The sequence below is a fragment of the Pan paniscus genome, chromosome 13, assembly GCF_029289425.2.
Source record: "Pan paniscus chromosome 13, NHGRI_mPanPan1-v2.0_pri, whole genome shotgun sequence".
Classification (NCBI taxonomy): Eukaryota; Metazoa; Chordata; class Mammalia; order Primates; family Hominidae; genus Pan; species Pan paniscus.
The window spans coordinates 77375277-77397014 of record NC_073262.2 but is presented as its reverse complement, the minus strand read 5'-3'; the positions used below and the strand labels follow the sequence as shown (position 1 = coordinate 77397014).

Here is a 21738-nt window from a genome sequence, read left to right as displayed (position 1 = left end):
ACCTGTGTGTGGATGCTCAGAGCAGCATTACTCGTAATAGCCAAAAAAATGGAAATGAGCCAAAAGTCTAAGTGATAGACAGGGAAACAAAATGTGGTGTACCCATATGTACTAGTTTGCTAGGGCTGCTGTAACAAAGTGTACAACAACCTAAACAACAGAAATGTGTTGTCTCACAGCCCTGGAGGCTGGAAGTCTGAGGTGAGGTCAAGGCGTCAGGGTGGTTGGTTCCTCTGTTCCAGCCCTCTTTCTTTGGCTTATAAATCTCTGTCTTTGTGTTCGAACAGCTGTCTCCCTGTATGCACCACTGTGTTGAAATTTTCCCTCTCTATAAGGACACCAGTTACTGGATTAGGACCTGTCCTACTTACCTCATTTTAGCATGATTATCTTGAAAGGTCCCGTCATCAAATAAGGCCACATTTTGAGGTGCTGGAGGTTAGGACATCAACATATGAATTTCTTGGGGACAAAATTCAACTCATAACACTGTACAGTGAAATATTATTCAGCCATGAAAACGAATGAAGTGTTGATCCATGCTACAACATGGCTGAACTCTGAAAATATTATCCTAAGTGAAAAAAGGCAGACACGAAAGGCCACATATTGTGTAATTCCCTTTATGTAGGATGTCCAGAATAGGCAAATATATCAAAGTGGCAAGGAGACTATTGGTTATCTAGGCTTGGGAATGTTGTTGGTGATAGCTAAAGGATACAGAAATGTGAAGGGTTGGGGTGAAAATGTTCTGAAGTTGATTTTGTGATGGATGCTAAAAACGATTGAGTTGTATATTTTAAAATGTATGGTACGTGAATTATATCTCAATAAAACTGTTAAAGGGGGAAAAGTTACATCAGAAAAAACTTTCAGAGCTTATTGATCAGAAAAAAAAACCCTACATGTTTTCTTTAAAAATTAGAGCTGAGATATGTCCAGGCCCCAGGGCCCTCCTGTCTCAGATTGGCTGGCACTGCAGGCTTTCACACACTTGATTTCTTCCATGGTGAGGTTTGTACAGAGTGCAACGTATATTTGGACAGACGAGTAGCAAATTTGTTTCTCTAATTTGTCTTCCTTACATAGTTTCTGAGAGAAGGGTTCATTGGTAATCTTGTTGCCAGTTGGAAAAATTTTTATCCTTATCTGTCTGGAAAATTAAGTCTATTTTATCTTTTTCCTCAAGGTAATTTTGTCCAGGTTTGATAGCAGGTCACCTTTCTGGGGATTCCATGCTCCTAGTGACAGAAGGGGACCCAACAACTCTCCCTGCCCCGAGGATGTGTAAAGTGACACCAGACTTACTCTTCCGCTTTAATGTTAAATAAAAAAGAAGCTGAGCTATGATTTTGTAAGATACAACCAAAATGGAGACTAGAAGGAGATTGTGCAAGGATGGTTCTGCCCTAAACTGTCTGAGAAAGGGAGAGAAATGCTTCCACCAGCAGGCACAGCACTTGTGGGAATAAACGGGAAGGTTCGTGCTTGTGCTGAGTGCGGTCTGGGGAGTAATAGACATTTTCACGAGGCCAGAGTTGGGCAGAGCTTATCCTGGCTTAACTGGGGGCAGGAGGTGTCCAGAAGCATAGGGAGGTTTTTGTCAACTAAGGAACAGTGCTGATGCGGCAAGAACGGGAACAGGGCAGGACATGGAACCCAGAGGGAAGACGGGGGTGATCCCCGACTTCAGGTGGAGTGACAGTGGGCAGGCAGTCGCAGTCCTGTCAAGGCCAAGGGTATTTGGAGGGGCCTGTGGTTCTGTAGTCTCCCACTGTCTACCTAGGAGGTAGCTGTAACCTAGCCCTGGGGGTAGAGAAAGGAACTTTAGGGGGGCTTCTCCATAGAGGTCAGGAGAGGAAGGGGCTTCAGGAGAAGATAAGCAGCAGCCTTGGCCCTTGGGGTTGGCCTGCCCTCATCTTCCCTCTGTTCACTTTCACATCTTCATGTTTGTAATGCAAAGTTCATTTGGAAACTTGCGGCCTCTTTTAGTTGGACTAAAGGCATCAAAGGAAGGGGGTATAGCTTTTGTTCACATTTAAGCTGCCATTCTACAGGACAGCTGGGCGTGAAGGGAGCACTACCTGCAATAAGAAAGCGGGAGAGGAGAAATTCAGTAGGGGGTGGTTTGCACAGCAGCTCCCCCCAGACAAAGATTCTGCTGCCAGACGCAACCTTCCTATCATCAAGGACGGAAAACTGAGGCTGGAGAAATTCTTTACAAACAAACCTTGTTATACCATCTTCCTGAACACACTCTACCCAATTAGCTCCCTAGCCCAAGTCCCTTTGTCTTTCCTCATTTTCACAACTTACTATGCTTTGTCCAATTCAGTACATAAGTAACAGATTCTAACGGCTTCTTTGGGATTTCATTTCCGTATGAGGGCTCCTGTGCCACATAAAACTTGTATTAAGTGAATTTGTATGTTTTTCTCCTGTTGATCTATCTTATATCAATTTAATTCTTGAGTCCAGCCAGGACCCCAAGGGGATGGAGGTGCAGTTCTGCCTCCCTTACAGTTTCTGGTGACAAGGGAGGGACCCTAAAAGGCAGGGATGCCCACTAGCTCTGCAGCTTGGAGATGGGACTGGGAAGACTGACAAAAGATGGTAGAAAGTAGGAAATCTTACCCAGTCAGCTCTTAGATCTCTGTCTGTAGTGGCCAGTCGAGAAAGGGAGGTGAACATTGTTCGTCGTCTTTTCCTTTCCAATTCAGATTGGTAGGAGAAAACATTTATAAGAATTAATTCTTCAAATTGTGACTCTTGTGAATTTGGTTCTGAGTACCCATTGGTTATAGATCACAGCCTCCCAGGAATGGTCCTTGTTTTCCTTGTCTCTGTCTTTTGTGTAGTTTGTCATAAGGAGGGAAATCATAAGATTTGGCCTTCATCTTGTTTTATGTCTTGAGAGCTTAGCTCGGGAACCAGTGAGGATATTCTCTGTGGTCTTTGCCAGCAGAAGTCGCACGTTGTCAGGCTTGCTTCAGGCGGCTAGCCAACTGGCTAGGAGTCCAGAACCAAAGTATCTCTTTGTCCCACTGTGCCAGCTCTTAGGGGAGTTTGTCTTAATTGTCTCAACTTCATTGCCTTGTTTTTAAAAAGGTCTGGCCGTTCTTAGGATATTCGGAGCAATTTGGATGCCAAGGCGGACAGTGTGCTTTTGCACCCTCTCTTGGAGGCACTTCTTGAGCCCATGGTTAAGTGATAAAAGGCTTCTTGGTTTTAAGCCATGAAAAGGCTTGTTGGTTTTGAGTCACAATTGAAATAGGTATACTTCTAAAAATTTGGACTTTTGTATCTAAAAGGGTTTTATTGTTGTTGTTGTTGTTGTTTTTTTTTTGAGAGACGGAATCTCGCTCTGTTGCCCAGGCTGGAGTAGAGTGGCACTATCTTGGCTTACTGCAATCTCCACCTCCCGGGTTCAAGCGATTCTCCTGCCTCAGTGTCCCAAGTAGCTGGGACTACAGGCATGCGCCACCAAGCCCAGCTAATTTTTGTATTTTTTAGTAGAGACGGGGTTTCACTATATGTTGTTCCAGGCTGGTCTGGAACTCCTGATCTCGGGCGATCCACCCGCCTTGGCCTCCCAAAGTGCTGGGACTACAGGCGTGAGCCACCGCGCCCAGCCAGTTGTTTGTTTTTAAAGAGTGCTCTCATCCTAAGCTGTCCTATTGGGTACCTATGGGAAAATCAAATTAAACGACACAAAATAATTTAATGGCTACCCTTAGCGATTCCCTTAGCAAGATTAAAGAACACAATCAGACTTAAAACAAAAATTCAATCCACACCGCTATAAATTTTCCCTGGGTGGTGAGACTGCAAAAGGCACTTAAGTCACCAAAGCCCGGGACTTGGCAGGAGGCCCCAGCGCGGAGGCTGCAGCTCATGCTGACCAGGAAGGCCCGGAGCATCTCACGGTCATGAAAGAGCCTCCGCCCTCACGCAGGAGGTCCCCGGAGGCAGGTCTGGAACTCCGTCCAGTCCTCAGAGTGGCAGTGCACTAGCGACCCTGACTACGAGCTCCAGGAACAGGCGAAACCTGCCGCACTCAGCTCCTAGGGGCCCCAATTCTGACAAAGGGAGGCTGCAGCACTCTGTGTAGGCTCCTTAAAGTCTTTGATGGGCTTAGAGCTAGAACCAACCAACCAGAGAGGAGAAAGAAAACGGATTCAAAGACAGGAAATACAATCGGCTAAAAGCAGCGTTTAATAGCCGCGTCCTGGCTAGGGAAGGGAAGGCACCAATGCGAGGCCCGCGTGGCTGAGTGGCGTCACCTTGCCCTTCCCGTGTAATGGGACCAACGAAGAAGCACAGACCTACTGCCCGGGGCGCCTGCCCGCCACAGCCCCTCCCCTCCGGGTTTCCCAGCGCGGGAGCTATGGGGCAAGTGCACTGCCTCGCCGCTCCACACTCGCTTGAACGCGTAAGAAATCCTCGTCAGACTCAGCTCCGGGCTGGGAGGGCTTGAGGAGGTAGCGGCGCAGCAAGCTGGCCCCAGCCCGGGTGGCAGTTCGCACCCACGCACGTCCAGCCGGGGTCACCACCTGGAAGCGCTGCATCCCATCACCTGCGTCGGGTCCTTCCAGTGCCCACCGATTCCACTGCCCAGTTACGGGGAGGATTGTACGGGGGGTGGGGAGGGACACACAGCACCTCACGCACGCCGAGGGCACCAGGACCCTCTAGCAGCGACGCGCCTCAAGTCGCTGCAGAAGCTGCAGAAGGTACATCTAGCCCTGTCTGCATGGGCTCCTTCGGCGGAAGGGAACATCTCACACTCCAACCCGAGCAAATCTAGCGCTCCTGCCAACACCGCCCGCCCCAACAGCAACGAATTCATCCATCCCAGATTCGCCACCAGGGTCCGACGGTTCTGTCCCCGCGGGCCTTACCACTTGGCTTGCGGTGTTGACGCTGGACTGTCCGAAGGCTTTTGGCAAAGTTGCTTCCCAAGCGTGTTTACTGTGGAAGGGTGAACAGCCACCAAAGACTCCACCTGCAACACAAGTACATAGGAGGTTAAGAGCCACGTGTCTTTTCTGATTTAAGGGTAAAAGTGAGAGTTTCAGGAAGATGATGCTTATAATTAGAAACTCTTAACTTTCCCCCACTTTTACCTTTTTAGATCCATGGTTCAATTGCAAATACCTTCATTAAGCTTAATTGTCATTTTTTTTTAAAGGGAGGACAGGGGTTGCATTGGCAGGACTCACTTGTTCCTTCCCATAGGTCTGGTTCATTCCTCCCTGGGCACTTCCTGGCTGGGACTCGGGTGTCCCCGGCATATCACCGACTGCTCTGAGCCCCTCTGAGGCTGTCTACTAGGGAGAGTGCTGGTGGAACTGTGTGATCCAGAAATAACGCTCTTAAAAGTCTATGTTTTTATGATAATTACAGAATAGAATTTTAACATTGGAATTAACTTTTACTCCAACATTTCTCTATATAGTTGCAAAACTAGTTCAGAAATCTTAATGATCCACTTTTCCTTAAGAAGAATTGCATTTCTGTTTCCAGAAAGAATGCCTTGTGAAGAAGCTGCCCCCTCTTTAAATACACAGATCACAAAGCAAGTGGGAAAACAGATCTACATAGATACACAAATATTTATTCCTTCCACAAATGGAAGGATGCTGAGTGTTCTCCGTACCCGGCGCCATTCTTGGTCCTTGGGATATAACGATAAATCAAAATCAGGAAATATTTTATTTTACATAATAGATAATAAAACGAAGTAGAAATGATAAAATTTTTTAAATGGCATTAGAGGGCAGAGAGGAAATAAACAAGGAAATCTGTAAAATAGGTTGTGGCACCTTGGATAATGAGGCAGGAGGCAGGGTGGTTGGGAAAAGCCCTGGGAGGAGACCTGTGAGTGGAACCCGGATGGAGTCTAGCAGCAGGCACAGACCGGGAGGCCAGTGAACCTGGGAAATGCCCGACACCCTTGGGTGGAGCACAAGGTAGACTGAAGAACAAGACAGATTTTCAGGTCATTACAACACCAGGAAAGGAGAAATCCCTGTTCCTGTCAAGCTTCCGAACCACTCTGATCTCTCTACACAAGACCAGCCCTGGCCGGGCGCGGTGCCTCACACCTGTAATCCTAGCACTTTGGGAGGCCAAGGCAGGTGGATAACCTGAGGTCAGGAATTCGAGACCAGCCTGGCCAACATGGTGAAACCCTGTCTCTACTAAAAATACAAAACTTAGCCGGGTGTGGTGGCAGGCGCCTGTAATTCCAGCTACTTTCGGAGGCTGAGGCAGGAGAATCGCTTGAACCCAAGAGGTAGAGGTTGCAGTGAGCCGAGATGGCGCCATTGCATTCCAGCCTGGGTAACAAGAGCGAAACTCCATCTCAAAACACACACACACACGCACACACACACCACCACCACCACCACCAAACCAGCCTTTTCCAGGACCGCCCACCTGTTGCTGCGGGGGAGGATGGTTCTCAAGGCTTCCTCCCACAAAGGTTAACACCAGGACAACATTTTCCTTCATTTCCACCAATTCCATCATAATAACTTCCAAATAATAAGACATTCAAATACATTATCTTCAATTTAGCTCAATCTGAACTTTCATATTGGGGCCCTTTGCAACCCATGCATTTTAAAGAAGTCTATCGCTTTTTATGCATTTTTTAAGCAATAGGCTTCTTTAAAATGCATTAAATAATGAATTTAGCTGCTACACAGGAACACTGAATAATTTTTCTTAATAACCTCAGTTGTATGAACCTGACATATTTTCAGAAAAAAAAAAATAATAACCTCAGTTGACCAAGAAAGATAAGAAATTACTAGAAAGATATTCACTTTTTAATTCAACTAAGTAAATATCAATATTTTTACCATCGAATACCAAAATATATTTAAATTATTTTCTATAATTAAAATAAGATTATTTTCTATAACTAAAATAAGATTATCTGCTTTGGGATTTTTATTTTCTTCCAAAAAAATAAAGATCTGTATCTTAAGAAAAATAAGTATTTACTTTTTAATTGTTTCATATATGTGAAGACTTTTTGATTTTAGAACATTTAATTGACAACGATTGTATATATTTAAGGTATACAACATGATGATATACATTTAAACACATATATTGTGTAATTGTTACAGCACAGAGGTCCGGATCCAGACCTCAAGAGAGAGTTCTTGGATCTCGAGCAACAAAGAATTCAGAGCAAGTCCGCAGTGCAAAGTAAAAGCAAGTTTATTAAGAAAGTAAAATGGTGAACGGACAGCTACTCCTTAGACAGAGTAGGGCCTTCCCGAAAGTAAGAGGAGGAACGCATGCACCCTATGTACAGTGCTGCTATATATATAGGATAAAAATAGATCTTGGGGAGATGTGCTCTGCTACGAGGGTTTGTGATAAAGGATTAATTTTCGTAATTACTACCTTTTGTAAGAATCAATATTATTATCTTTAAGGCAAAATTAAGAATGCCTTTGTTCTCCAGATATCGGGATATCTGGACACTCCCAAGTCTGGGTCTGTTTTAGTAAACATTATTAATCTGTTCCCTTTACTGTAAACATCCAGAGGCCAGGAATGCCTGATTTTCTGGGAATGCAGCCCAGCCAATCTCAGCCTCATTTTCCTAGCCCTCACTCAAAATGGAGTCGCTCTGGTTCGAAAGCCCCTGACATAATGATTACTAGTGAAAGCCATTTTTAAAAACAAACGTAAAGTTACTTTGCAGTGAGCAATTTAAAATACAGTTAGTCAAATAGACTTCACATTCAGATTCATGTACAGATGAGTAAATAGTAAGTTTCCAATAATACTAAATTGATTAATAAAAAAGAAATATAACCTTTTTTTTCAATTTGCAAATGACTTCTTCATTTCAATGAATTTGAAGAAGGAAACAGAACCCTCTGAGTTCACAGAAGCTTGTGGAGGGAATCATCACTGTCAACATCAGCAGCTCAGGCAGTTCTTACCATGACACTGTCATATTTCAAAGCTTATTTTTGTTGTTGTTGTTGTTGTTGTTGTTGTTGTTTTGAGACAGAGTCTGGCTCTGTCACACAGGCTGGAGTGCAGTGGCATGATCTCATCTCATTGCAGCTTCAACTTCCCAGGCTCAAGCGATCCTCCCACTACAGCCTCCTGAGTAGCTGGGACTACAGATATGTGCCACCATGCCTAGCTAATTTTTGTATTTTTTTGGTTCAGAGATGAGGTTTCTCCATGTTGCCCAGGCTTTAAAGCTTATTTTCTATGTCAAGTACTCGGAAGTCAGAACATCTTGTTCCACAGGAACCAGGCAACGTCCTGTATGGCTAGACCTGTAGGGCAGCCACAACAGTCACCCACCACACAGGACAACAGCAGCAGCACCCCAGAGCCACGGGTACAAAACAATGCACCTGGAATCCCAATCTGGGGTTCTCATTTTCTGCCCCAGCAGCAGGAGTGAGGAGAACTGGAGGTGTCAGGTGACCAGCAGATCTGTGAGGCAGAAGTGGAGTTGAGACCCCCAGAGAGGGCTGGCTGAATCTCTGCCCCTGTCTTCCCATCTGCTCTGCCCACAGGCTGGCCAGTTGGCCTCTAAGTCACCTGTCACTCCATCCAGGGTCTCCCTCTTAGCCTCTGAGCCCAACACAATGAGGCTCAAGAATGTATTTCCAAGGGTTTTCCCAGCTAGAAAAGAGAGAGAAAAAAAGCAGAAGGAAAAGGTCTATCCATGGTACTCAGGGCAGAATGAGTCAATCCCCACAGAAACTCCAAGGTTCCCTAAGCTTCCCCACCTGTCTCCACCAGCTACCTAGACAAGCCCCAAATTAGCTGTAGGTAAGGAGTTTTTCAACCACTGAGGACTTGCCAAGCACAGAGTGGCCCTCTAAGGCTAGATGAGAACTAAGACCTCTGAGCACATGCCAAAATCCAATCCAGCACAATCCAGAAATGTCACTGTGTGACCATACAAACTCTGCACAAGACACAGGGTGGGGCATTTGCACAAGACAGAGGGTACATGCATTAGTGACAAAGAGGAAAAAGAAACTAGTCTCTTTCAGGGTGCAAACCCCTCACCAGCATTTCAGATGGGAAGCTCCCAGGGCACACCAGCCCACCCACCAGGTTATAACAATGCCCCTTTCTCCTTTGGACACAGGACACCTCAGGCCACACCCCAGGAGTGCAGGCTAGGATGGGCTGCTGACTTCTAGGTACTGGGTGCTTGGTGAGCCTTTTGTTTCTACTGAGTAAGAAGAAATACAAAGAATAATATTACAAACAGTCTTATTCCAGTACACCTAAAATTAATTATTATCATTATATCATATTTGCTTCAATTTTACTAAAGAAAAAAAACAACAAGGACTAGAGCTAAAAGTACAGTCCCAAACATCCTCAGGCCCAGCCCCGCCCCTGTCTTCCACTCTGCATCCCTTGCAATGATCAGGGCCTTGATGGACATGCTTAGTCCATTTTAAATATTTTTCTAGGCATGAATATGAACCCAAGAACAATATAAGGATTGTTTTTGTGCCTTTAAAATTTAGAAAAAATATATACATTTTATATGTTCTACAATTTTTTTATTTTTATTTTTTTTTGAGACAAGGTCTTACTCTGTTGCCCAGAGAGCAACACAGTAAGAGAGAGAGAGTGGCACAATCATGGTTCACTGCAGCCTCCACCTCCTGGGCTCAAGTGATCCTTCTGCCTCAGTCTCCCGAGTAGCTGGGACTACAGGCTTGTACCTTGGCAGCTTCCATGTGGTGTTGAGCCTGCAGGTGCACAGAAGTCAAGAATTGAGGTTTGGGAACCTCCGTCTAAATTTCAGAGGATATATGGAAACACCTGGATGCCCAGGTAGAAGTTTGCTGCAGGAGCAGGGCTCTCATGGAGAACCTCTGCTAGGGCAGTGCAGAAGGGAAATGTGGAGTGGGAGCCCCCACACAGAGTCCCTACTGGGACACTGCCTAGTAGAGCTGTTAGAAGAGGGGGCCACTGTCCTCCAGACCCCAGAATGGTAGATCCATTAACAGCTTGCACCGTGCACCTGGAAAAGCCACAGATACTCAACGCCAGCCCATGAAAGCAGCCAGAAGGGGCTGTACCCTGCAAAGCCACAGGGGTGGAGCTGCCCAAGACTATGGGAACCCACCTCTTACATCAGTGTGACCTGGATGTGAGACATGGAGTCAAAGGACATCATTTTGGAGTTTTAAGATTTGACTGCCCCACTGGATTTTGGACTTGCATGGGGCCTGTAGCCCCTTTGTTTTGACCAATTTCTCCCATTTGGAATGGCTGTATTTACCCAATGCCTATACCCCCACTGTATCTAGAAAGTAACTAACTTGCTTTTGATTTTACATGCTCATAGGCGGAAGGGACTTGCCTTGTCTCCGATGAGTCTTTGGACTGTGAACTTTTGAGTTAATGCCAAAATGAGTTGAGACTTTGGGGGACTGTTGGGAGGGCATTATTGGTTTTGAAATGTGAAGACATGAGATTTGGGAGGGCCCAGGGGCAGAATGATATGGTTTGGCTCTGTCCCCACCCAAATCTCATCTTGAATTGTAACTCCCACAATTCCCACATGTCATGGGAGGAACCTAGTGGGAGGTAATTGAATCATGGGGGTGGGTCTTTCCTGTGCTGTTCTTGTGATAGTGAATAAGTCTCATGAGATCTGATGCTTTTAAAAATGGGAGTTTCTCTGCACAAGCTCTCTCTTTGCCTGCTTCCATCCATGTAAGATGTGACTTCCGCCTCTTTGCCTTCCACCATGATTGTGAGGCCTCCCCAGCCACATGGAACTGTAAGTCCCACAAACTTCTTTCTTTTGTAAATTACCCAGTCTCGTGTATGTCTTTATCAGCGTGAAAACAGACTAATGCATTGACTCACAGTTCCACATGGCTGGGGAGGCCTCACAATTACAGTGGAAAGCAAAGGAGAAGCAAAGGCATATCTTACATGGCAGCAGGCAAGCGAGCATGTACAGGGGAGCTCTCCTTTATAAAACCATTAGATCTCAGGAGACTTATTCACTATCATGAGGAAAACAAAGGAAAAACCCACCCTCATGATTCAATTACCTGTCACTGGGTCCCTCCCATGACACATGGGAGCTACAATTCAAGATGAGATTTGAGTGGGGACAAATATCAGCCATATCAATGGGGTTTTGCCATGTTGCCCAGGCTGGTCTCAAACTCTTGGCCTCAAGTGATCCTCCCACCTCAGCCTCCCAAAGTGCTGGGATCACAGGCATGAGCCACTGTGCCTGGCCCTAGTTCTTTAGGTTACACAATAGCAATGCTGTCTACAGGAATAATTGAGGAAGTTATAAATCTTGTGACTGCTTACTTGACTCAGGGCAGTAAGCAAATTATGGAAAAGCAAGTGAAGCCATGGCAGGTTATTGTTTAACTATGCCTATATTTTAGCAAATTTCAAGCCCCTCCCATAATGCTAACCTTGTGACCTTCTGTTAGTCTTTACAAACATGGTTTCAATTTTTGAACAAGGAAGGGATCCATTCAAGGAAAGTACTAGTATAGCCTCTGTGCAAGAATGAGCAAAAGCAATTTAGCCTGCTAGGAGCAAGATGGAGTCAGTTATGTCAGATTTCCCTTACTACTATAGTTTTTGCAAAGGTGATTTCAGCTGCTTAGACTTAGGAAAAATGGGCTTCACAGACAATTCTCAACTGAATTCAAGCTGAGGCAACCATGATCCAATAGCTGTCCTCTGGCAGCGTCAGAACTCATCAACTGCATAAACCATATCTCCACTGTGCCCAGGTACAGCTGGGCCCCACTGGTAGGATATCCTCCTGAGAACCTGCATATGCTTATCCAAGTTCACAGCACATCTCGGACCACTTCCACAAACCTCTCCAGGTGAACTCTGCAGAGCTCTGTTTGCAGCCCTTTACCTCCTTGGAACAGCATTTCATCGAAGAGTCATCATGTCATGCCTAGGAACAAGGTTTACAGCTACATAAATGTCATTACTGAGCTAAAAACTACACTGAATTTTTAAATGATTTTAGGTTAAAAACAAAAGGATAGGAAGAGAGAAAAAGTTGAGGGCCACTCCTGAAAGTTCCCTAGGTGGTTAGCTATTTGAAGGGGCCACCTGAAAGTTATGCCCCTTCCTCCTGCAACAGGGGTGCCTCTGCCTAACTGTTGCAGAAAGACCAGGCTGAATTCACCCACAATCCATGTGACGCGTTGTGTGCAACAGGGTCTTGCTCTGTCACCCAGGCTGGAGTGCAGTGGTGCAATCACAGCTCACTGCAGGCTCAAACTCGTGGCTAAAGCAATCCTCAGCCTCCTGAGTAGCTGGGAATGTCAGATTTCCCTTGCTATGATAGTTTTTGCAAAGGTGATTTCAGCTGCTCAGGAAAAAGATGTCCAATAACAAAAGGTAGCAAATAGCATCATACAGCCATTAGGAAACTTAGGAGAAATGGACTTCACAGGTAATTCTCAATCAAATTCAGGTGCATGCCACCATGCCTGGCTAATATTTTGAAAAATTTTGTGTAGTGATGGTGTCTCACTATGTTGCCTAGGCTGTGTGTGTATATGTGTATTTGGGAGGGTGCAGTTCACAAGCAGCAGTTACCACATGTCAAGAAAAGTGACCTAACTTCACTGAGGGATACATATGATGACTGGAATAAATGCATGCCACGTTATGGGGCAGAAACAATTAACATTGCAAATTAAACTGCATCATAAATGCAATTTTAATCAGTCACAAGTTTTGGTCATGATATTTAGGAGCTGAAAAATAAGAGCATTTTGAAGAGGCCTGGGTAAGAAAGAGGCCAGTCCTAAACAACAGCCCGACTGACAGGAACCTGGTGGAAATGGCTGGGTTGTTTCTGCCTGTCTGGAACCCATGGCCCTCCTGGCAATGAGATTCTCCTTCTGAGAACTCTCCTTACTTGTTCCATCCTCTCGGCTTCTGGATAGCCCTCCCTCAGACTCCAGGATGAATGAGGACCACAGGCTACTGGCACCTTCCTTCCACCTGACCACAGGATGAGCACTGAACTCAAGCAGGCCCAGTGAGAGGCACCTTGGGACAGAGTTGCTGTGGGTGCTGGGCTGTGGTGCCCCAGCCTGGAGTTGCCAGTAGCCCTCTTGGCACCTCAGGAGAGCATGCTTGAAAACAAGGCCAGCCCCGAGAGGTAAGGTGGGCCGACCTCCAAGATGGCCCCAAGCATCCCGCCTTCATGAGCTCATGGCCTTGCCTGACCCCTCCTTGTGTCTTACTGACTTGCGACTAACCCCCAGAGTCTGCTAAAGGTGAGATTAGGTCGTGAGAGACTGTGAAAATAGAAATTTTCTCTCTCTGTCTGTCTCTCGCCCCTACTCCCGACCCCTGGTTCTCACAAGCTGCCCTATGGAAAGGCCCTTGCAGCGAGGACCTGGGCAGCTCCAGCCAACAGCCCATGAGAGACCAAATACCCCCAGGAACCAGGCCAGTGAGAAAAAGGGGCCCTGCCTGGTGGTATCTGAGGTGACCACATGCCAGCTGACACCTTCCCTGCAGCCTGTGACAGGCTCCTGGCTGGGGACCCAGCCTCCTAACTGACAGAATCTGAGGTGATAAATGTTGTTTCAAATTACTAAATTGTAGGGTAGAGAGATGCTGGGTGACCTGCCAGCCCAGCCCTTCTCAGTGACAAGCTCCAACACAGCCCCCACTTTAAGGAAGAGTCCACGGTGCTATTATGAAGCAATAAGATATGGCTGGACTGTGCAAAAAAGGTCATGTCTGGAGAGAATTTGAAGTAGAGCAAAGATTCATCACATAAACATATTCCAAGTGGATAAAAGAATAAAGTGGAAAAAATATGGCTAGCAATGCCGTGTCTGGCAATGGTAGACCAGTGAGCTTTAGATAAAGGCTGCTGCTGAAAACAATTACAAAATAAATTAATAAATATATATATAGTAAATCTGCACTTAACATTGTCAATAGGTTCTTGGAAACTGCAACTGTCCACTGTATAACAAAACCAATTTTGCTACAGGCTAATTGATGTAAACAACAGTTAAGTTCCTATGGCCTATTTCTGGTCACAAAAACATCACCAAACTTCTAAATAAAGACCAAAACACTTCTAATATTAAACACTGAAATAAATGGGAGCTGCACATCCATTTAAGAAAGATTAATAAAAACAAACAAGAGAACTATTGACCACTTGTTTCAGTTAAGGGCCTCAGGCAGCAGAGCCCAGCAGGTATGGTTGGCTATGGTTTGTCCCCACCAAATCTCATGTTAGAATTTGATCCCCAGTGCTGGAGGTGGGGCCTGGTGGGAGGTGTCTGGTCATGGTGGTAGATCCCTCATGAATGGCTTGGTGCTGTCCGCACGGTAATGAGTGAATTCTCACTCTATTAGTTCCCACGATAATTCCACCCCCCACCACCAAAGGCTGGTTTTTAAAAAGAGCCTGATGCCTCCCCAACTTGCTTTCTCTCCACATGATCTGCACACACCAGCTCCCCTTCCGCCATAAGTGAAAGCCGCCTGAGGCCCTCACCAGAAGCAGAAGCTGGCACCACCACACTTCTTGTACAGTCTGCAGAACCATGAGCCAATTAACCCTTTCTTTATAAATTACCCAGCCTCAGGCATTTCTTTATAGCAACACAGACTAAGACACCATCCCAGCAGCTCAGGGTGCAAGATGAGAACCAGCCCTGGACCAGATGCCAACCCATCACAGGGCACACTCGCACACACCCACACACACACTCAGGCGGGGACCATGTGGACATGTCCATCTTTGGGATGTGGGAGGAAGCTGATGTATACAGAGAAAACCCACACAGACAAGGGGAACATGCAAACTCCACACAGACAGTGGCCCCCGTCAGAAATCAATTAGTTTTTTCTCATCAACGTTATAGCAAGATGACATTATTCAAGTACCTGCTGTACATTTAAATCTGTGTAAGGGGATCAGGGCACTCCTAAGGTAGGGAGAAGTAAATAGCCAAGACCCACTTCTAGTAGGGAACGGAGGCTTATGAGCCTGGCTGCTCTTCCACCCCCAGAGCTCGCCAACTCCAAACCAGCAGCTGAGGGGCTGATAAACAGAGATTACTCACAGGGCTGGGAAAACCAGACCTCTAATGGCTGAAAAATGCCTCAGAACCAGTTCTCACAGAGGCCCAGGCCTGTGATGAGCACCCTCTTTTTTTTTTGGCACAGTCTTGCTCTGTCACCCAGGCTGATCTCACCTCACTGCCACCTCTGCCTCCCGAGTTCAAGCAATTCTCCTGACTCAGCCTCCTGAGTAGTCGGGATTACAGGCACGAGCCACCACGCCTGGCTAATTTTTGTATTTTTAGTAAAGATGGGGTTTGGCCATGTTGGCCAGGCTGGTCTCCAACTCCTAGCCTCAAGTGATCCACCCGCCTTGGCTTCCCAAAATGCTAGGATTATAGGCGTGAGCCACCGCACCTGGCCCCAATTTCTTCAAAGTCTTATATTTCACTCTTCTGAATCCAACAAAGTTTAGCCAGGGATAAGGCCAAGCATCTAAGGCAATACTTCCTTTAACCTTTACTGCCCCATGCAGAAGGTAGTCTTGTTACCTTCACTTTACGGATGAGTAACTGAGTCGCAGAAGTCTTTGCCTAAGGTCATAGCCCTAGGACATGGCAGAGCTGAGACTTAAACCCGGGCCCTGAAATACTACTTGGAATCCCATGCCCCATGCAACCTCCTCCTCCACAAACAAGGCCTGTTTCTACTAATATGAAAAGCGTTCTTCCAGGAAAATGGCACACGCTGCCCCAGTGGCATGAAGGAGGAGCCCAGGCCTGGGGGCATGGGAGAAAAACTGTCCCCACAAGGAGGGGGGAAGATAACATTATTTTTAATATTGCAGAAGGTGTACACCCCCCTTATGATATTGTTCCTAATATCCGGGGGGGAGAGGATGATATCACCCCCAATATCGCAGCGGGTGTACACCCCTTCTGTGATATTGTTTCAAATATCCAAGCGGGGGGAAGTGACATTACTCCCAATATCACAGGGGGTGTACAACATTCCTGGGATATTATTCCTAATATCCAGGGGGTGAGAGGATGATCTTACTCCTAATATCGCAGTGGGGGTTCACCCACCCTATGATATTGTTCCTAATATCCAGGAATGATGGGATGATATTACTCCCAATATCGTAGAGGCTGTATACCCCTCCTGTGAAATTGTTCCTAATATCCAAGGGGAGAGAGGATGATATTACTCCCAATAGTGCAGGGGATGTACACCCCCGCTGTGATATTGTTCCTAATATCAAGGGAGGGAGAGGATGATAGTACTCTCAATATCGCTGAAGGTGTACACCTCCCTCGTGACATTGTTCCTAATATCCAGAGGGGAAGAGGATGATATTGAGAGATGACAGCGTGCTGGCAGCCCTCGCTTGCTCTCGGTGCCTCCTCGGCCTTGGGGCCCATTCTGGCCGAGCTTGAGGAGCCCTTCAGCCTGCCGCTGCACCCTGGGAGCCCTTCTCTGGGCTGGCTGAGGCCAGAGCCGGCTCCCTCGGCTTGCAGGGAGGTGTGGAGGGAGAGGCACGAGTGGGAACCGGGGCTGCACCCTGCGCTTGCAGGCCAGCTGGAGTTCTGGGTGGGCGTGGGCTTGACGGGACCCGCAGTTGGAGCAGCCAGCCAGCCCCGGGCAGTGAGGGGCTTAGCACCTGGGCCAGCCCCTGCGGAGGGTGCCCTGGGTCCCCCAGCAGCCCTGGCCCACCAGCGCTGCACTCGATTTCGATTTCTCGCAGGGCCTTAGCTGCCTCCCTGCAGGGCAGGGCTCGGGACCTGCAGCCCGCCATGCTTGAGTGTCCCCCCTCCCCACCCACCATGGGCTCCTATGTGGCCTGAGCCTCCCCGACAAGCGCCGCCCCCTGCTCTGCCCGGTCCCATCAACTGCCCAAGGGCTGAGGAGTGGGGCGCAGGGCGCGGGACTGGCAGGCAGCTCCACCTGCGGCCCCGGTGCGAGATTCACTGGGTGAAGCCAGCTGGGCTCCTCAGTCTAGTGGGAACTTGGAGAACTTTTATGTCTAGCTAAGGGATTGTAAATACACCAATCAGCACTCTGTATCTAGCTCAAGGTTTGTAAACACACCAATCAGTACTCTGTATCTAGCTCAGGGTTTGTGGATGCACCAATGGGCACTCTGTGTCTAGCTGATCTGGTGGGGACTTGGAGAACCTTTATGTCTAGCTAAGGGATTATGCATATACCAATTGGCACTCTGTATCTAGCTCAAGGTTTGTAAATGCACCAAACAGCACTCTGTATCTAGCTCAAGGTTTGTAAATACACCAGTCGACACTCTGTATCTAACTAATCTAGTGGGGACATGGAGAACTTTTGTGTCTAGCTCAGGGATTGTAAACGGACCAATCAGCTCTCTGTAAAATGGACCAATCAGCTCTCTGTAAAACAGACCGATCGGCTCTCTGTAAAATAGACCAATCAGCAGGAGGTGGGTGGGGCCAGATAAGGGAATAAAAGCAGGCTGCCCCAGCTAGCAGTGGCAAACTGCTCGGGTTCCTTTGCACACTGCTGTTTTGGTGTTTGCAGTAAATCTTGCTGCTGGTCACTCTTTGGGTCCACACTGTCTGTATGAGCTGTAACACTAACTGAAAAGTCTGCAGTTTCACTCTTGAAGTCAGCGAGACCATGAACCCACCGGGAGGAAGGAGCAACTCCAGACGAGCCCCGTTAAGAGCTGTAGCACTCACTGGGAAGGTCTGCAGCTTCACTCCTGAGCCACCGAGACCACGAACCCACCAGAAGGAAGAAACTCCGAACACATCCGAACATCAGAAGGAACAAACTCTGAACACGCTGCTTTTATGAACTGTGACGCTCACCGCGAGGGTCCACGGCTTCGTTCTTGAAATCAGTGAGACCAAGAACCCGCCAATTCTGGAGACAACATTACTCCCCATATGTAGGAGTTGTACAACCCCCTGTGATATTGTTTCAAAATCCAGGGGATGAGAAGATGATGTTACTCGCAATATCACAGGGGGTGTACACCGCCACTGTGATATTGTTCCTAATATCTGGGGGGGGAGGAGATGATATTCCCAATATTGCAGGGGGTGTAACTCCTACTGTGATACAGTTTCTAATAAACAGGCAAATAGGATATTACCCCCAATATCACGGGGTGTTTACACCCCCACTGTGATGATGTTCTTAATTTCCTCTTTTTTTTATTGTTCCTAATTTCAAGGTGGGGAAAGGATGATATTACCCCATATAATATTGCTTCTAAATCCAGGGAGTGAGAAGATATTACTCCCAATATTGTGCAGGGTGTACACCCCTCCCTCTGATATCGTTCCCAGTATTTAGTGAGGGAAATGACGATATTACTCCCAATATCGCACAAGGCATGCACATCCACTGAGGTATTGTTCCTAATATCCAGGGGGAAGAGGATCATCTTGCTCCCAATATTGCAGGGGGTGTACACCCCCCCCATGATATTGTTTCTAATATCCAGAAGGTGAAAGGATTATATTACTTTCAATATTGGATGGGATGTCCCCCCGCCCCGACCATGTTATTCTTCCTAATATCCAGAGGCAAAAAGCATGATATTACTTGCACTATTGGAGAGGCTGTATGCTACCGCTGTGATATTTTTCCTTATAACCAAAAAGGGAGAAACTGATAACTCCCAATATGGCAGGGGGTGTACACTCCCATGTGATATTGTTCCTAATATCCAAAAAAGGGAGAAGCTGATACTACTCCCAATATTGAAGGGTGTTTACACACCCCATGTGATATTGTTCATAATATTCAGAGGGAAAGAGGATAATATTGCTACCAATATTGCAGTTGGTGTACATTCTCCCTGTGATATTTTTCGTAATATCCAGAAGGAGCAAAGACTATATTACTTCCAATATCACTGGAAGTGTACACTTCCTCTGTAATATTGTTCCTAGTATTCAGGGGGGAGAAAAGGATATTACTCCCAATATTGCAAGGGGCGTGTACTCACCCTATGATATTGTTGCTATATCCAGGGGGCAAAAGGATGATATTACTCCCAATACCACAGGGCGTGTACACTCATCCCGTGATATTGTTTCTAATGTCCGGGTGAAGAGAGGATGATATTACTGTCAATATCGCAGGGGGTGTACACCCCACCTGTGATACTGTTCCTAATATCCAGGGGAAGAAAGGATGACATTACATTCAATATTGCAAGGAGTGTACACCCTAACTCTGATACTGTTTTTTCATCCAGAGAAGGAGAGGATAATATTACTCCCAATATCGCAGGGTGTGTACACCCCTCCTCCCCTATATTGTTCCTAATATCAAGGGAGGGAGAGGATGATATTGGTCCCAATATCGCAGTGTACACACCCCTCTGTGTACACCCCCCTGTGATATTGTGATAAGTGTATACCCCCCGATATTGTTTTTAATAACCAGAAGAAGAGAGGTTGATATTACTCCCAATATCACAGTGAGTGTATACCTACCCTGTGATATTATTCCTAATATCCAGAAGGGACGAGGATAATGTATCTCCCAATATCGCAGGAAGTGTACATTCCCCCTGTGATATTGTTCCTAATATCCAGTGGAAGAGAGGATAATATTACTCCCAAAATTGCAGGGGATGTACACTCCCTCTGTGATATTGTTATTAATATCAAGGGAGCAAAAGGATGATGTTACTCCCAATATCGCAGGGAATGTATACCTCCCCTGTGATATTGTTGCTAATATCCAGTTGGAGAGAGGGTGATATTACAAGCAATATTACAGGAGGTGTACACCCCCCACGTGATATTATTTGTAATATCCAGAAGAAAAGAGCATATTACTCCCAAAATTGCAGGGGGTATACACACCGCGTGTAATATTGTTCCTAATATCATAAGGTGGACAGGATGTTATTACTCCCGATATCGTAAAAGATGTACACGCTGCCTCTAATAATGTTTTTATTATACAGACAGGGAGAGGATGATATTACTCCCAAAATCGCAGAAGGTGTACACCCCCTTGTGATATTGTTTGTAATATCCAGGAAGGGAGATAATATTAATGCCAATAGAGTGAATACACTGTATGTACACGCCCGTGATATGGTTCTTAATATCCAGGGTGGAGAGAGGGTGATATTACTCCCCATATGGCAGGGGATGTACACTCCCCTGTGATGTGGTTCCTAATATTCAGGTGGAGAGAGGGTGGCATTACTCCCCATATCGTGGGGGGTGTACACCCCCCTGTGATATGGTTCATAATATCCAGGGAGGGATAGGGTGACATTACTCCCCATATCATGGGGGATATCGCTCATAATATCCAGGGAGGGAGAGGGCTACATTACTCCCCATATCGCGGGTGGTGTACATCCCCCTGTGATATGGTTCGTAATATCCAAGGGGCGAGACGGTGATATTACTCCCTATACCGCGGGGGGTGTGCACCCCCTGTGATATCGTTTGTAATATCCGGAGGGGAGAGGTGATATTACTTCTCCATTGTACCCCACGATATGGGGAGTAAAATCGCGGGGTGTACAATCCTTTGTAATATCTACCTTGGAATTAGGTGTAACATTTTCCTAGAATATTTCGAATAATTTCACGGGGTGTACGCCTATTGTGACATTAGGAATAACATCTCCCTATGATATTACGAATAATATCACAAGGTGTACACCCACTGTGATATTAGGAGTAACATCTCAGTAGGATATTATGAATAATATCACTGGTTGTACACCCACTGTGACATTAGGAGTAACATCTCAGTAGGATATAACGAATAATATAACTGGTAGTATACACCCCATGTGATATTAGGAGTAACATCTCCCTTAAATATTAATGCTATCTATTAATTATTATAACAATTATTAATTATTATATAATTATCATAATTCTTAATGTGAAATCATTTGTAATATCCTAGAAGGATGTTTATCCTAATGTCACAGTGTATGTACACCAGACGTGTACACCCTGTGGTGTTTTTTGTAGTATCCTAGAAAAACTTTCCTCCTAATGTCACAGTGGGTGTACACCATGTGTTTGTACACTCTGTGATATTATTCATAATATCCTAGGGGGATGTTCCCTAGGTATACACTCTGCGATATTATCTGTAATATCCTAGGGGATGTTACTCTTAATGTCACAGTGGGTGTACACGATGTTTGTACATCCTGTGTTATTATTCATAATATCATAGGGGGATGTTACTCCTAGTGTCACGGTGAGTGTGCACAACGTGTGGGCACTGCCAGTGATACTAATCGTAATATCCTAGGGGGATGTTACTCCTAATGTCACAGGGGGTGTGCCCTGTGTACATGGGGCACATGTGTGTACACCCCCTGGGATATTATTTGTAATATCCTGGCGAGATGTTATATTTAATGTCACAGTAGGTATACACCCTGTGATTTGATTTGTCATATCCTAGGGGAACGTTATACCTAATGTCACAGTGGTTGTGTACCTAATGTACACACATGGTGTACAACCACTGTGATATTATTTGTAATATTCTAGGAAAATGTTACTCCTAATGTCACAGTGGTGATACACCATGTGTGTACACCCTGTGATATTATTTGTAAAATCCTTGGGGGATGTGATACCTAACGTCACAGTGGGTGTACACCAGGTGTCTACACCCTGT

General features: G+C 46.0%; 1 long non-coding RNA gene across 1 annotated transcript in view; it reads right to left on the bottom strand.

Annotated features, from left to right (window-relative positions):
- Positions 1-6124, bottom strand: part of LOC129397283 (uncharacterized) — a 47991-nt gene extending 41867 nt beyond the window's left edge. The window contains exons 1-2 of the long non-coding RNA XR_008624544.2: positions 4902-6124; positions 2635-3685 (exon numbers count right to left, since the gene is read on the bottom strand). This is a non-coding gene — a long non-coding RNA (uncharacterized LOC129397283). The remainder of the gene's footprint in view (positions 1-2634; positions 3686-4901) is intronic.
- Positions 6125-21738: the final 15614 nt, after the last annotated feature.